We start from the raw sequence: 15332 nt of genomic DNA, 5'->3' as shown, positions 1-15332 counted from the left end.
TCCCTAGACACCACGGTAATCTGTAAGAGAAAAAGAGGAAGAGAGAATATTGTATTGTATGCAAAGAAAAAGATTTCAAAATTGTACGAATAAAACCAGTGAGCGGAGAAGTATAGTCGGACGGGGCCGATCATATGATACCCTATACAACTTCCACGAAAAACTAACTTTCTGTGGATCTATATTCTGAGCTTGGGCAATATTTCGCGATTTTTGAACCAACCAGAGGCCGACAATTATTACTAATGTCCAGTACAGCCCTTCTAATTACTTGTCCAGATTCCCTTCCCTTGTGTTGTGATCTTCTTATTCCCATTGGAGAATTAAGTTTTCGGTCCACTTCATCACAGTATAATTATCTGATCGTCGCCGAAAATTGTAGGCGTTATCCTTGGCCATAACTGGAACTTGATGGAACATTTTAAAGCGATCAGCGCTATATTTCCGCCCTCTAGTGTGGTAAAGGGTTACTAAATAATATCTTAATACATAAGCACCTGCAAATATTTAAGTGCAACTCCCACATCTGAGTACATATGACCATATAATTGGTATCAATTTAAAGGTCAAGCACTGCCCTTGGACGTATCAACAACTTTTTGGGTCTATGTCCTTCAGAGGTAAATATATACGCTATAGAATACAATTTTTGTAATTTTTCACACAAAAATCAGGGTCCATTTGACCCGCTAAATATTGACCGATCCTTATCAAAACAAGCATGGTTATTCTTTGGCCCGATCCCCTTCTCTATGTTTGGGTCATAATTGCGGCCTCTGGAGCGAACAGAAAACCCGATAAAAATGAAGTATTTGGTCCATTTGATCCCCTAGATATTAAACGATCTTTACCAAAAACAATAGGGGTCTTCATTGGCCAGATCCCTCCTACATGCAAAATTTCGTGAAGATTGGTCCAAAACTGTGGCCTGTATCGTGTTTACAAAATATAATGGACAGACGGACGGACAAACATGTCTAGATCGACTCAGCTAGTCGAGATATAATCATATTCTACATATAATCATATTCTGACTTAGCCCCCCTAATAATCATAATCGCGTCTTATTTTCGGTATTTTGAGGAGTTCCCTATGGACGCAGGCCATACAGGTTGTAACTTTGCTTATTTTGGAATCAGATAGACAATACATCATTAATTCTCTTGTTGTACTTCAGTTGCTACAACAACAACCACAACTAGTGGCAATTCTCAGTTGGCGAAAATTTGAAGTTATTTTCAACTCTTTCAGAGAGTATTGCTTCAATTTTTATATTTCCCATGAAAATACCTTCGAAGTTTTTTTATTTAAATTTTTTATTCATTGCTTTTCTATTTTCCCCAACTTTAGATGCAGTCTTTTTTTCTATTTCCATTTTTTTTTATTTTCCTCTCAATTCTATGACTCACTTCTCTCTAAAGGACTGGGAGTCCATGATGGTTGGGATGGTGATGACGAACCAACCAACCAACCAACTCATTATGTTGTATGATGCAAACACACAACAACAACAACATCAACCATATTTATTGACATTTTTTTTTCATAAAATAAATTATACGATGACTCAGCTCCATTTTACATCGATATTTCTATGTCATAAAAAATTGTTTGTGTTCATCAAAGGTAGTTGTAGTGTAAAAGAGACCTGAAGAAGTGAAATATGCCAATGAGTCACCCTTTTCATGCTTTTATTGAAAATTTTCCCCTCAATTCCAATTGGAAAACCATGTATAAAGAAATAATCTCAAGGCCCATCTCTACGAAGAAGATCCCCTCTCTTAAAGTTTTCTGCTGTTAAAAAAAACGGAAACAAAATGTTTTCCGAATTTTCTTACCCTCCACCATAGTATGGAGGATATATTAATGTTGTCATTCCTCTTGTAACTCATCGAACTATTCATTTCCTAACCTATAAAATAAATATATATTCTTGATCAGGGTAAAATTCTAAGACGATCTAGCCCTGTCCGTCCGTACGTCTGTTGTAATCACAATATCTTCTGAACGAATTGAGATAGGGTGCTGAAATTTTGCAAAGGTTTGTCTTTTATCTGCAGGCAGGTCATGTTCGAAGATGGTCCATATCGGTCGTCTAAGTTTAGGCATAGCTCCCATATAAGGGTTCACCCTACTTTTCGGAATTTCTTGGTTCTTGGGAACGTTTTTCAACCGAATTCGCTGAAATTTGATTCATTAGGTTCTTATTGGGTACTAAATGTCTCCACTAAAAATTATAAATATAGGACAACTTTTTTCTGGTACCCCCCATATAAAGGTACCTCCTAATGATCCGTATTTTGATCGTGTTTTTCCACCGAATTGGCTGAAATTTAGTATTTTGAGCTCTTAATAGATACCAAATCTCTCCACAAAAAAATAAGAATATAGATCATTTTTTTCGGATAGCCCCCATATAAGGGTTCACCCCAAATTTTCGGAATTTGTTGGTTCTCGGGAGTGTTTTTCATCTGAATTCGCTGAAGTTTCATATATTAGGTTCTTATTGGGTACTAAATGTCTCCACAAAAAATTATATGGTACCCCCCATATAACGGTACCTCCTAATTTTCAGTATTTTGGGGGTTTTTACCGTATTTTTCCACCGAATTGGCTGTAATTTAGTATGTTGAGTTTTTAATAGGTACCAAATTTCTCCACAAAAAATTAAGAATATGGTTCCATTTTTTCTAATAGCCCCCATAAAAGGGTTTTGGTTCTCTGGTGCGTTTTTCAATCGAATTTGTTGTAATTTGGTATTTTGTAGTCGTATATGGTAACAAATCTTCCTTCAAAAAATTATTTATAGTCGCCCCCTTTTAGGGGTAGTCCCCATATAACCCCCCTTCTTATATTAAAATAGTTACTTCCGTGTGTAGGAGTTGTCCCCTATACCATAGTATAGGTGATAGTCATTATTCGAAATAGGCAGTTTTGCCCTACATATTATGGAATTCTAAGACGATTTAACCATCGGTTGTAATCATTCCATTTTCTGAGGAAATCGTGATAAAAAACTAGAACCTGACGATCAGCAACGTATACAGGATTTCATTTCGGGAGGGGGAGGGGGGCCCTGTAGTACAAAATGAAAAAAAAACGCTGTTGCAAACATAAATTTACTGTGAAAAAAAATTCTTTTCGGGGGCATTTAACAACTCCCCCATATAATTATGCCTCCTGAAGAAAATAATTGAGACACAAAACAAAAATATTGGGTTCAAAATTGACTAATATCAGTCATTAAATAGGCATCATATAATTTTGTACAAAAATGTTTGTTTTTAAGAGAACCTATTTTTTCCTCTCTTTCTCTTCTCCTCGTTGATGCTATTTTTTTTTCAAATTTTTTTGATTCTCACTAATTGTGGATATTTCTTCCGATTTCTATTGATAAACTGTAAATTAATTTTGGCTAATGCTATCCTTATGGACTGCTGGCTGAATGGCTCAAAAGAACCTATTTGCAATGTTCATCACTGAAAAACTTTAAATACCAATAAATAATATCTCTTATTTATATTGTACTAATTCCAAAGAGTCATATACAGATGCAAGCCTATGATTTTCTACTACTCTTTTCTCATGTGAGAGAATATATATTTTGGCTGGTGATAATTCATTTTATTAGAGTTGATCATTATGCCAATACCAACTATTATCACACCGGAAGGTCATCATCCATCTATCAAAATAATTTAATTAATGTTTCTTCTATTTTTTATTACTAGAATAATTCTTTAAATGAAAAGAAAAAAGGCTTCTAAACGGGCTTACTCTTTATATCCCCCCACTTCTCTTACTATTATAACTCATTAAGCATAGAAACAGTGAGAGAGTGAGCAGCACATTAAGTAGGCTGCTGTGTGTAATACGAACTACACAAACAACACACACCCACGTCAACAACAAGTAACCATTGCAGAAAAAAACAACAACAAAAAACTACCGCAATGAGAGTGAGTAAAGCAGCAGTAGTAGTAGTGAGTAGTGGTGGAGTAACAACAACAACAATAAAACATGTTATGCATGATGATTATTTTGTTCCCCACCAATGGGACAGAAAACAAAAGATCTATTCATGTAATATAGAGAGGAGTGCTACAATTAGAGGGAGAGAGAGATAGACAAAGAACTCTCCATCAAAATCAACAGTAAGTGCATGCACATTGATAGAATCATAATAATGTATTGTTATTCAATTAGCAGTAAAGAAGGAAGAAAGGAGGGTGGGTGGAGGGGGGTATGTGCTGCTGCTCTCAATAGCGGTGCATAACTAAATAGCAAATAAAAAGCAACAACAACAATTAAATTCATGAAAAAACATAACATTTGTTTTCTTCTTGTGTGACACATTACACTACAGAGTTTTGTAGTTGTTGCTGGTGGCTCTTGCTGTTTGTTGATTATTTCTTTATAACTTCAAACCGGTGATGTTCTTCAACGTTATTTGTATTAGTTGTTGTTGTCGTTTTGTTTCGTTTTTTTTTGCTGTTTTGCTATATTCCACAAAGGTTTTTGACCTTTGCATTGACCATGTAGTAGCATGGGAGTTAGGAAGGTAGATATGTATGCAAATATGTATGGAGGTATGTACGTATGTTCGTACCCTTAATAGTAATATGGAATATACATGGTGAGTGAATAAGTTGACAGCCTTTTAAGGAGAAAAAGAAGAAGAACAAGAACAAAAAAAAAGAAATGAAAAACATCAACGGGGGACCGTTGTTGATGTTGTTATTGAAATGCAAAACTGTGTGTGATTTTGATTTCACAAGTCCCCACACACTAGAACAACACCACCAAAAACAACATGAAGAATAGCCAACTAACCAGAAAAATTAAGGCAATGGACAGTTTTTTTTGCAAACATTAAAGTTCTCAGAATATGCATAGGAGTAGAGGAGAGGAGCCTCAAAAAAGAAAATGTATTTGTTTGGAAACAAAAATACATGAAATCCAATATGCTTGGAAGGTATGTATGTAAGAGAGAAGAGCCTATATTTCCACATCAACATTGTTTGTTTATTCATGCATTTGTTTGTTTGTCCATTAGTGTTTGAATGATGGACATGGCAGGTCGGTTGGCCAACAGTCAGTTCATCAGCGGGGCAACCTGATCTTATTTAAACGTAAGCCAAAATTAATTTACAGTTGTATCGAACGAAATCGGAGTAGGTTTTTATGTGAACACAAACTATTCAAACACAAGAAGAAGAAAAAGAATACGAACAACAACAAATGCATAGATACCCACATTTTGATGAGAATCAAATGGAATTGGGAAATTTAGGCAGTAAAGATGAGATACAGATAAATAGGTCCTTTATATAAAAGATACCTAAAGAAGTTAGTCTTTCTATAAAGGACCTAGAGATGGCCCATCCATTTGTATATGACTTGTAGAAGACTATCCATTTACAGAGGACCAAAAGAAGGTCCTCCAACTATATAGGGTCTATATCAGGTCCTCTATATGTATAGAACCAAAACAAGGTTCTATATCTGTAGAGAATCTTAAAAAAAACCTTCTATCGACAGAGGACCAAAAAAAGGTAATTATTATTGAGTACCAAAAGATGATAATCTATTTATCGAGGACCTAAAGAAGGTAATTTATCTATAGAAAACCCATCGAAGATCCTCTATATATAGATAACTAATAGAAGGACCTCTATATATATAGGGGACCTGCAGAAGAAGGTCCTCCATATACAGAATTTCCTGTGAGGGCCTATGGAATTTTCACTGCCTACAGAGGACCTATAGAAGACTTCCAGGAAATAGGACTCCCAAAAGATGATAATCTTTTTATCGAGGACCTAAAGAAGGTAATTTTTCTATAGAAAACCCATCGAGGGTCCTCTATATATAGATAACCAATAGAAGGCCCTCTATATATAGATAACCCATAGAAGGACCTCTATATATATATAGATAACCAATAGAAGGACCTCTATATATAGTGACCTGCAGAAGAAGGTCCTCCATAGAAGAGTTTTAGGTCTTAATGCATAGAAAAGCTTTAGGTCTTCATGCATAGAAGAGCTTTAGGTCTTCTTCCATAGAAGAGCTCTAGGTCTTCATGCGTAGAAGAGCTTTAGGTCTTCTTCATAGAAGAGTTTTATGTCTTCATGCATAGAAGAGCTTTAGGTATTCATGCATAGAAGAGCTTTAGGTCTTCATACACAGAAGCGCTTTAGGTCTTCACACACAGACGAACTTTAGGACTTCATGTATATAAGAGCTTTAGGTCTTCATAGAAGAGCTTTAGGTCTTCATGCATAGAAGAGCTTTAGGTCTTCAAGCTTAGAAGAGCTCATGCATAGAAGAGCTTTAGGTCTTCATGCATAGAAGAGCTTTAGGTCTTCTTCCATAGAAGAGCTTTAGGTCTTCATGCATAGAAGAGATATAGGTCTTCATGTATAGAAGAGCTTTAGGTCTTCATGCGTAGAAGAGCTTTAGGTCTTCATGCGTAGAAGAGCTTTAGGTCTTTATGCGTAGAAGAGCTTTATGTATTCATGCGTAGAAGAGCTTTAGGTCTTCATGCATAGAAGAGCTTTAGGTCTTCATGCATAGAAGAGCTTTAGGTCTTCATGCATAGAAGAGCTTTAGGTCTTCATGCATAGAAGAGATTAAATCTTCATGCATAGAAGAGCTTTAGGTCTTCTTTATAGAAGAGCTTTTGATCTTCCTTATAACAAAGCTTTATAGAAGAGCTTTTGGTTTGATTTTCAGAACCTAATTATAGAAGAGCTTTAGGTCTACTTATTCATAGAAGAGCTTTTAATCTTCATTATAGAACCAGCTTTGGAATTTTTATACATTTCTTTTTTTGCATAGAAGAGCTTTCAATAATCATTATTTCATCTTATTCTTTTTAAATTCTAAAAAAAATAATTTCAAAATCTTTTAAATACATGTCGCCGGAAAATAAGACTCTCATTGCCACTACTGGTGCTGATTGGAAGCTTGACTGCATCCAATCCACTTGACATGTAAGAAGAATGTAATCCACACCATGTAAATATGTACGTAGGTAAGTATGCAGAAGTGTTTATATGTATGATTTGTCCATTTGATGGTAACATCCCCTAGGTTAGGGACGGCATTTTAAAATACGCGCGCACACTATGAAAAATCGCATCAAGTTGTAAGGGAGTTGTAATTCTTCCTTTTACGGGGAAACAGTAAATTTCTTCCTTCTCCCTATCCAAAACATTGCCTTGTCAAGTTCTAAGTTGTGCTTACATTTCTCCCTGCTGAGTCAAAAAAAAAAGTCTTTAAAAATACAAAAAGTGATAGAAATATCATCCATCCAGCTATGACTACAAAAAAGGAGAATATGAACAAGTATTGGTGTCATCAAGAATCATGCTAAATTGTGGCAACACCTTATATCCTGCAAAAATCCAACCGCAATAATAACAATTATTGCGTCGTGGGTTTTTTCTCATCTCCCTTGGTTGGAGTAGGAGTTACAAAAGGAAATCCGTAGTTTTGAAATTGTGATGATAAGGATTTCTATTTTTTTCAAAACAACCCTTGTTTTTTGTTCTATTCCAAGGCTCCCCCTTAAAGCAAAAGAAAAAAATTAAAAAAAAAATGCAATACTCGTGTGCACCTACACTAAACACTAAGCAACACTCCAGCATCCCTGCCAACAACAATAACATAAGCATTTCTCTTACTCGTGTTCTCCTCCCACCATCACTCACCAGACTCTCCCACCCACCTACACTCACACACAAAGGTTCCTTTTTGTATGTTTTTTTTTCTTTTCTTTTTTATTGACATTGTTATTGCCTTGCCTTGTGCCTGTGTTGTGTGAAGAGACGACTATGATTTGTTACTATCCGACTTTGTTTTAATGTTTGATATTGTTGTTGTTGCTGTTGGTACTTTGTTTTGTTGTTGCTTTGCTTTTAATCCATGTTCAACTCCTACGCGATGCTGAGTGTTGTTAACAATACAAGAACTACTCTAGCGTATATTTAGCTTCCTGATTTCGCAAAGATTTCCTTTTGCGCGCCGTCATACGAGTACATATCCAACCACTTTGGCTCCCCCTAACACTCTCCCTCTCTCGCACACATTCGCTGTCCTCATACTCACTATTGTAGCCTTTGTTTACATGTGAAAGCCCGACTACTGTTATGCAGCATGCATCATCATCACATTGATTGTAATCTCTCATCATTATTTTTTATTAAACAACAAAAATTCCCATAACAAAAGCTACTCTCTCGTGCGCTCTCAGTCTCCTACAACTCTCTATGAGTAATTGTAAGAGTACATTAAAAAGAATGGGGGGTTATGACGATTTATTTATTGTGAAAATAGTAAAAAAAATAGATTAGGGAAATGTTGAATTGTGAGTGGAAGGAGAAGAAGAAATTTAGAAGGCTGAACCACCCATAGATCAAGACCCTTATAGTACGTTTACATTTAACCGGATTTCGTTAACACAGTGGGGTTCAATTGTCAATTCCTTATCATGTATGTCAAATTAATCCTCATAAAGTAGGTTAACTCGGCAAAAAGTTCTAATCTATATATACCGTTTTAGGTCCATGAAAGTGTCTAATAAAAAAGTACTGATTTTATATATAAACCGTAGAAGCTCTTCTATAATGCCTAGATCGCTACCATGAAAGGCCACCTGTCTTTAGAGGATGTCCTTCTCTATCCATATCCAAATCAGAGGGCCTATAGAATGACCTCTATTTTCAATGGACCCAAATACTAAAAAGGTCATACTGAATTCCCCCTAGCATTTATATAAGGTCCCCAACCCAAGCTTTAGGCCTTCTTCCATAGAAGAGCTTTAGGTCTTCTTCCATAGAAGAGCTTTAGGTCTTCTTCCATAGAAGAGCTTTAGGTCTTCTTACATAGAAGAGCTTTAGGTCTTCTTACATAGAAGAGCTTTAGGTCTTCTTACATTGAAGAGCTTTAGGTCTTCTTCCATAGAAGAGCTTTAGGTCTTCTTACATTGAAGAGCTTTAGGTCTTCTTCCATAGAAGAGCTTTAGGTCTTCTTCCATAGAAGAGCTTTAGGTCTTCTTCCATAGAAGAGCTGAAGGTCTTCTTCCATAGAAGAGCTGAAGGTCTTCTTCCATAGAAGAGCTGAAGGTATTCTTCCATAGAAGAGCTGAAGGTCTTCTTCCATAGAAGAGCTGAAGGTCTTCTTCCATAGAAGAGCTGAAGGTCTTCTTCCATAGAAGAGCTGAAGGTCTTCTTCCATAGAAGAGCTTTAGGTCTTCTTCCATATAGGAGCTTTAGGTCTTTTCCATAAAAGAGCTTTAGGTCTTCTTCCATATAGGAGCTTTAGGTCTTCTTCCATAAAAGAGCTGAAGGTCTTCTTCCATAGAAGAGCTGAAGGTCTTCTTCCATAGAAGAGCTTTAGGTCTTCTTCCATAGAAGAGCTTTAGGTCTTCTTCCATAGAAGAGCTTTAGGTCTTCTTCCATAGAAAAGCTTTAGGTCTTCTTCCATAGAAGAGCTTTAGGTCTTCTTCCATAGAAGAGCTTTAGGTCTTCTTCCATAGAAGAGCTTTAGGTCTTCTTCCATAGAAGAGCTTTAGGTCTTCTTCCATAGAAGAGCTTTAGGTCTTCTTCCATAGAAGAGCTTTAGGTCTTCTTCCATAGAAGAGCTTTAGGTCTTCTTCCATAGAAAAACTTTAGGTCTTCATGAATAGAAGAGCTTTAGGTCTTCTTCCATAGAAGAGCTGAAGGTCTTCTTCCATAGAAGAGCTGAAGGTCTTCTTCCGTAGAAGAGCTTTAGGTCTTCTTCCATAGAAGAGCTTTAGGTCTTCTTCCATGGAAGAGCTTTAGGTCTTCTTCCATGGAAGAGCTTTAGGTCTTCTTCCATGGAGGAGCTTTAGGTCTTCTTCCATAGAAGAGCTTTAGGTCTTCTTCCATAGAAGAGCTTTAGGTCTTCTTCCATAGAAGAGCTTTAGGTCTTCTTCCATAGAAGAGCTTTAGGTCTTCTTCCATAGAAGAGCTTTAGGTCTTCTTCCATAGAAGAGCTTTAGGTCTTCTTCCATAGTAGAGCTTTAGGTCTTCTTCCATAGAAGAGCTTTAGGTCTTCTTCCATAGAAGAGCTTTAGGTCTTTTTCCATAGAAGAGCTTTAGGTCTTCGTGCATAGAAGAGCTTTAGGTATTCGTGCATAAAAGAGCTTTAGGCCTTCGTGCATAGAAGAGCTTTAGGTCTTCGTGCATAGAAGAGCTTTAGGTCTTCGTGCATAGAAGAGCTTTAGGTCTTCGTGCATAGAAGAGCTTTAGGTCTTCGTGCATAGAAGAGCTTTAGGTCTTCGTGCATAGAAGAGCTTTAGGTCTTCGTACATAGGAGAGCTTTAGGTCTTCGTGCATAGAAGAGCTTTAGGTCTTCGTGCATAGAAGAGCTTTAGGTTTTCTTGCATAGAAGATCTTTAGGTCTTCGTGCATAGAAGAGCTTTTATTGAAGAGCTTTAGGTTATTTTCATGGAAAAGCTTTAGGTAATTTTCAAAGGAGAGCTTTAGATAATTTTCAATGGAGAATTTTAGTTTAGGTCTTCTTTCATAGAAGAGCTTTGGGACTTATTCATGGATGAACAGTTTTCTTCCTTTCAAGATCAAGAGATCTTCGGCCATAGTTGTAGAGGTCGCAAAGAAGTATAACCATTGACCTCCCCCCTTTAAAACGTTATATTAAATCAGGTACCTTATGAGCGACTAACTGACGTACAGTAATCAAAAGTAATCAGGCATGCATGCGGTGGGCGAACTTAAAACAGCTTCTGTTTGACGTAATTTTTTTTTATTTACAAATTTCCTCCATCAAAGAGAGGGATACAAAAAAAATTTTTAAAAAAAAGAAAAAAATTGAGTCTTACAATGGAAAAAATTATATCCTACTGCAGTACTAGGCAGAGGGATAGAGAGAAACAAATGAGGAGAGTACTTCAAATGATTTTTTTTTTTTGTTATCGCTGCATGGCAACATGAACCGACCAGCTTGAATTTGCTTGATGTTTGCTGTAGTTTTGTTGCAATAAAACGAGATGAAAAAAAAAAACTAAAAAAAAATCTGTGAATAGGCCTACAACTCCTTTTTTTATTCTACTCTTTACACATAATCTCCCTCGCTAGCCTCTTTCTCTTCACCCACAAATACTCAATCAGCGACAACGATTGACTGACTGAGTGAGTAAATGACTGGATGGTTGGTTGCTTGGCTGGGTAGTCTGTGTTTACAATTATTACCACACACAACTACTATCGCCGCCATCAAATAACCCTCGCCGCCGCCGCCACCACCAAAAACTAAAGTAGGCATCGTGTAAATAATGCAAAAAAAAAAACACATTTTCCGCACACAAAAAAGGATCCAAATTTCAAAGCGCAACAGAGCAAATAAGACGAAATAAAAAAACGAAACGATGCACTCACACACAATTCAACAACAACTACAACCAAAAGCCATCATCAATGTGCATGTAGCACTCCTTGCACTCTTCGGAGCACACTTCGCGTATACGATGAAAATTGTAGAGTAGATGAAAAAAAACAGAACAGAACACACACACACAACAACAACAAAAAGAGTCATCATTGCAATAAAATGAAAGGATGCACATCCATCCATCCATCGTTTGGCGGGAGTCGCGACGGACGGTGTAATGCAATGTATGCAAGCTAGCATGCATGCATAGTCACAATGTTTACACATCGGGCACACACATACAGTCAAGACTCGGCTCCACACAACACAAAGACGATTGACTGTGCGGCGGCTGACTGCTGACTGAGAGAATAACTGAGTAAGTGTGCGGGGGAATAGTATTATTGTTTACATTTCATTTAATGGGGATATGTTGTCTTCGCCGTTGCTGTTGCTGCTGCTATTGTTGTTGTATGTAGGCAGCCAGCCAGTGTTGTCAATGATGCGTTTTTTGTTTAGTTTAATAATAAATAAAAAATAGTGGAATTTTGCCATGAAAATAGGCTCACAATTTTTATTTAAATAAAAATGTGTGGTTAATTATTTGGTGACTCTCAATGTTGTCAATGTAGCGTTTTTCGCCATAAATTAAAAAAAAGTAATTAGATGGTTTCAAAGTGAAAGTTCAAAACTAATGTGAGAAATTATTCGTAAAATTATAAAAATATATAATAATTTTGATTAAGATTTCAGTGAAATGAAAAAATATAATATAACTAAATTCTAAAAAAAATTATTCTGAAAATAGCCCTCAGAGAGAAATGCATTAAAAATAATAAATTAAATTCATTAAAAATAAATTTTTATTTTGGCATTGATATTGAAAAAAAATTACAGTCTATTGTTTGTCAGTGTTGCTTTTTTCCACAATTATTAAAGAGAGAAGGTCATCAATTTATATAGACAAGCTATAGAAGGTACTCCATATATTTTGAACCATTGTGCCAATGTTGCCTTTTTTTTTAAAAAAACTGATTTTTCCACAATAATTAAAGAGAGAATGTAATCTATTTATAGACAACCTATAAAAAGGTCCCCATATATTTTGAACATATAGAAGGCCCTCCACATATATAGAGAACCTAGAAAAGACCTATGGAAAGAAACTAATATATAGACGACTTATTGAAAGGAAAATTATAGGCGACCAAAAATAACCACCGAAAATAACCACCACTTAGTTTACAAATGGCAACGTTCATTTCATATTCACTTCACAAAACAAATATTTACCCATTAAAAATAAGCGAGAAAAAAATCGCACAATTGACAACACTGTTTTGTATGATCTTTCACATTAATTATTCTTTTTTTAACAAGAGATATTAATAAATGAAACAAAAATACAATCATTCAGCTAAAGAACCAAATTAAAATATTTGAAAAAAAAATAACCACCACTTAGTTTACAAATGGCAACGTTCATTTCATATTCACTTCACAAAACAAATATTTACCCATTAAAAATAAGTGAGAAAAAAATCACACAATTGACAACACTGTTTTGTATGATCTTCCACATTAATTATTCTTTTTTTTAACAAGAGATATTAATAAATGAAACAAAAATACAATCATTCAGCTAAAGAACCAAATTAAAATATTTGAAAAAAAAATCGCCAAAATTATCGCTTAATTGACAACACTGTTTAGGATTAGTTTCGCAAAAATAACCACCACTTAGTTTACAAATGGCAACGTTCATTTCATATTCACTTCACAAAACAAATATTTACCCATTAAAAATAAGTGAGAAAAAAATCACACAATTGACAACACTGTTTTGTATGATCTTCCACATTAATTATTCTTTCTTTTTAACAAGAGATATTAATAAATGAAACAAAAATACAATCATTCAGCTAAAGAACCAAATTAAAATATTTGAAAAAAAAATCGCCAAAATTATCGCTTAGTTTTAGTAATTATAGGATTAGTTTCGCAAAAATAACCACCACTTAGTTTACAAGTTGCAACGTTTATTTAATATTCACTTCACAAAACAAAGATTTACCCATTAAAAAAAAGTGAGAAAAAAATCACACAATTGACAACACTGTTTTGTATGTTCTTCTACATTATTATTATTTTTTTAACAAGTGATATTAATAAATGAAACAAAAATACAATCATTCAGCTAAAGAACCAAATTACAATATTTGAAAAAAAAATCGCCAAAATTATCGCTTAATTGACAACACTGTTTAGGATTAGTTTCGCAAAAATTACCACCACTTAGTTTACATGTGGCAACGTTCATTTAATATTCACTTTAGAAAACAAATATTTACCCATTAAAAATAAGTGAAAAATATCGCACAATTGACAACACTGTTTTGTATGATCTTCCACATTAATTATTCTTTTTTTTTTAACAAAAGATATTAATAAATGAAAAAAATACAATTATTCTGCTGAAGAACCAAATTACAATATTTGAAAAAAATCGCCAAAATTTATTGCTTAATTGACAACACTGTTTAGGAGTAGTTTCGCAAAAATAATCACCACTTAGTTTACAAGTGGCAACGCTGATTTAATATTCACTTTAGAAAACAAATACTTGCCCATTAAAAATAAGTGGAAAAAATCACACAATTGACAACACTGTTTTGAATGTTCTAACACATAAATTATTCTTTTTTTAACAAGAGATATTAATAAGTAAAAAAATACAATTATTCTGCTGAAGAACCAAATTAGAATATTTCAAAAAAGAAATCGCCAAAATTATCGCTTAATTGACAATACTGTTTAGGATTAATTTCGCAAAAATAACAACCACTTAGTTGACAACACTGTTTATGATATAATTCTCTTCATTGGCAACACTGATTTAATATTCACTTCACAAAACGAATATTTACCCATTTAAAAAATATGAGAAAAAAATCACACAATTGACAACACTGGGTCTTTTTTCAAATTAATTATGATTTTTTATTAAAAACAAGATTCTCAAATGATATTGAAAAAAACCCAAAACATTTTCTGATCACTCTCTTAAAGAAACATAATAACGAGAATTTAAAAAAAAAAATCGCAAAAATTATTGCTTCATTGACATCACTGTTTAGGATTCGTTTCGTTTTATTATTCTTGGTTTTCTTCTATTACTTTTGTTATGTGTTCATTTTTTATTCCATGTCGTTTAATTTACGGCTGCATTGTTGGCTTCGCGGCATAGACGGCAAAGAATGAAAAAAAGTCCAGAGAGAGAGAGAGAGAGAGAGAGCGGTGGGGATAGCGCCACTGTTTGGTGGGGAAGCTGTGAATTTAGATTTTTCCACTTCACAACGTCGACGAAGTTTTGTTTTATTTCAACAAACTCTTCTTCCAACCATCCCACCACTTCAGCATCCCTTTACCACTACGACTACGAGGAGTGCATTGTTGCATTGGCTGGGATGTGTATCCATCCATCCATCCACCACCGCCATCATCATCCATTCACCACCATGTGTCAGAAAGAGTAGGACCTAGCCTGAAAGTGTGCATGTGCATGCTTTCTTTCTGGAATACTTTTTTTCCGTCTTCTTCTTCCGCCTCATCGTCTTTACTCCCCCCCCTAACTTTATTTTTTTGTTTGTTTATTGTGGGAACCCCTTCATCTTCTTCGTCTTATCATCAATAGAACATAAAAAAAGGAATGCTCTTGTCGCCAGGGTGGTGGTGGTGATGGTGTTGCGCCCTCGGGAAATCAGAGTACAACCATTTTTTATGGACTTCTACTACAACTACTACTACCTACTAGGCCTCGGCCTACCTCCCTCCCGTCTTACTCTGTTCTTCTGACTGACACCCTCTCTTTCTTTCTTTCCTTTACTCAGATTCCTTTTGTGTTCTTCATTCTT

The sequence above is a fragment of the Musca vetustissima genome, unplaced genomic scaffold (genome assembly GCF_032173495.1).
Source record: "Musca vetustissima isolate MV318-11 ecotype Yass unplaced genomic scaffold, APGP_CSIRO_Mvet_v1 utg1838, whole genome shotgun sequence".
In the NCBI taxonomy this organism is placed as follows: Eukaryota; Metazoa; Arthropoda; class Insecta; order Diptera; family Muscidae; genus Musca; species Musca vetustissima.
The sequence above is the reverse complement of the archived record's forward strand: the minus strand, read 5'-3'. Positions refer to the sequence as shown.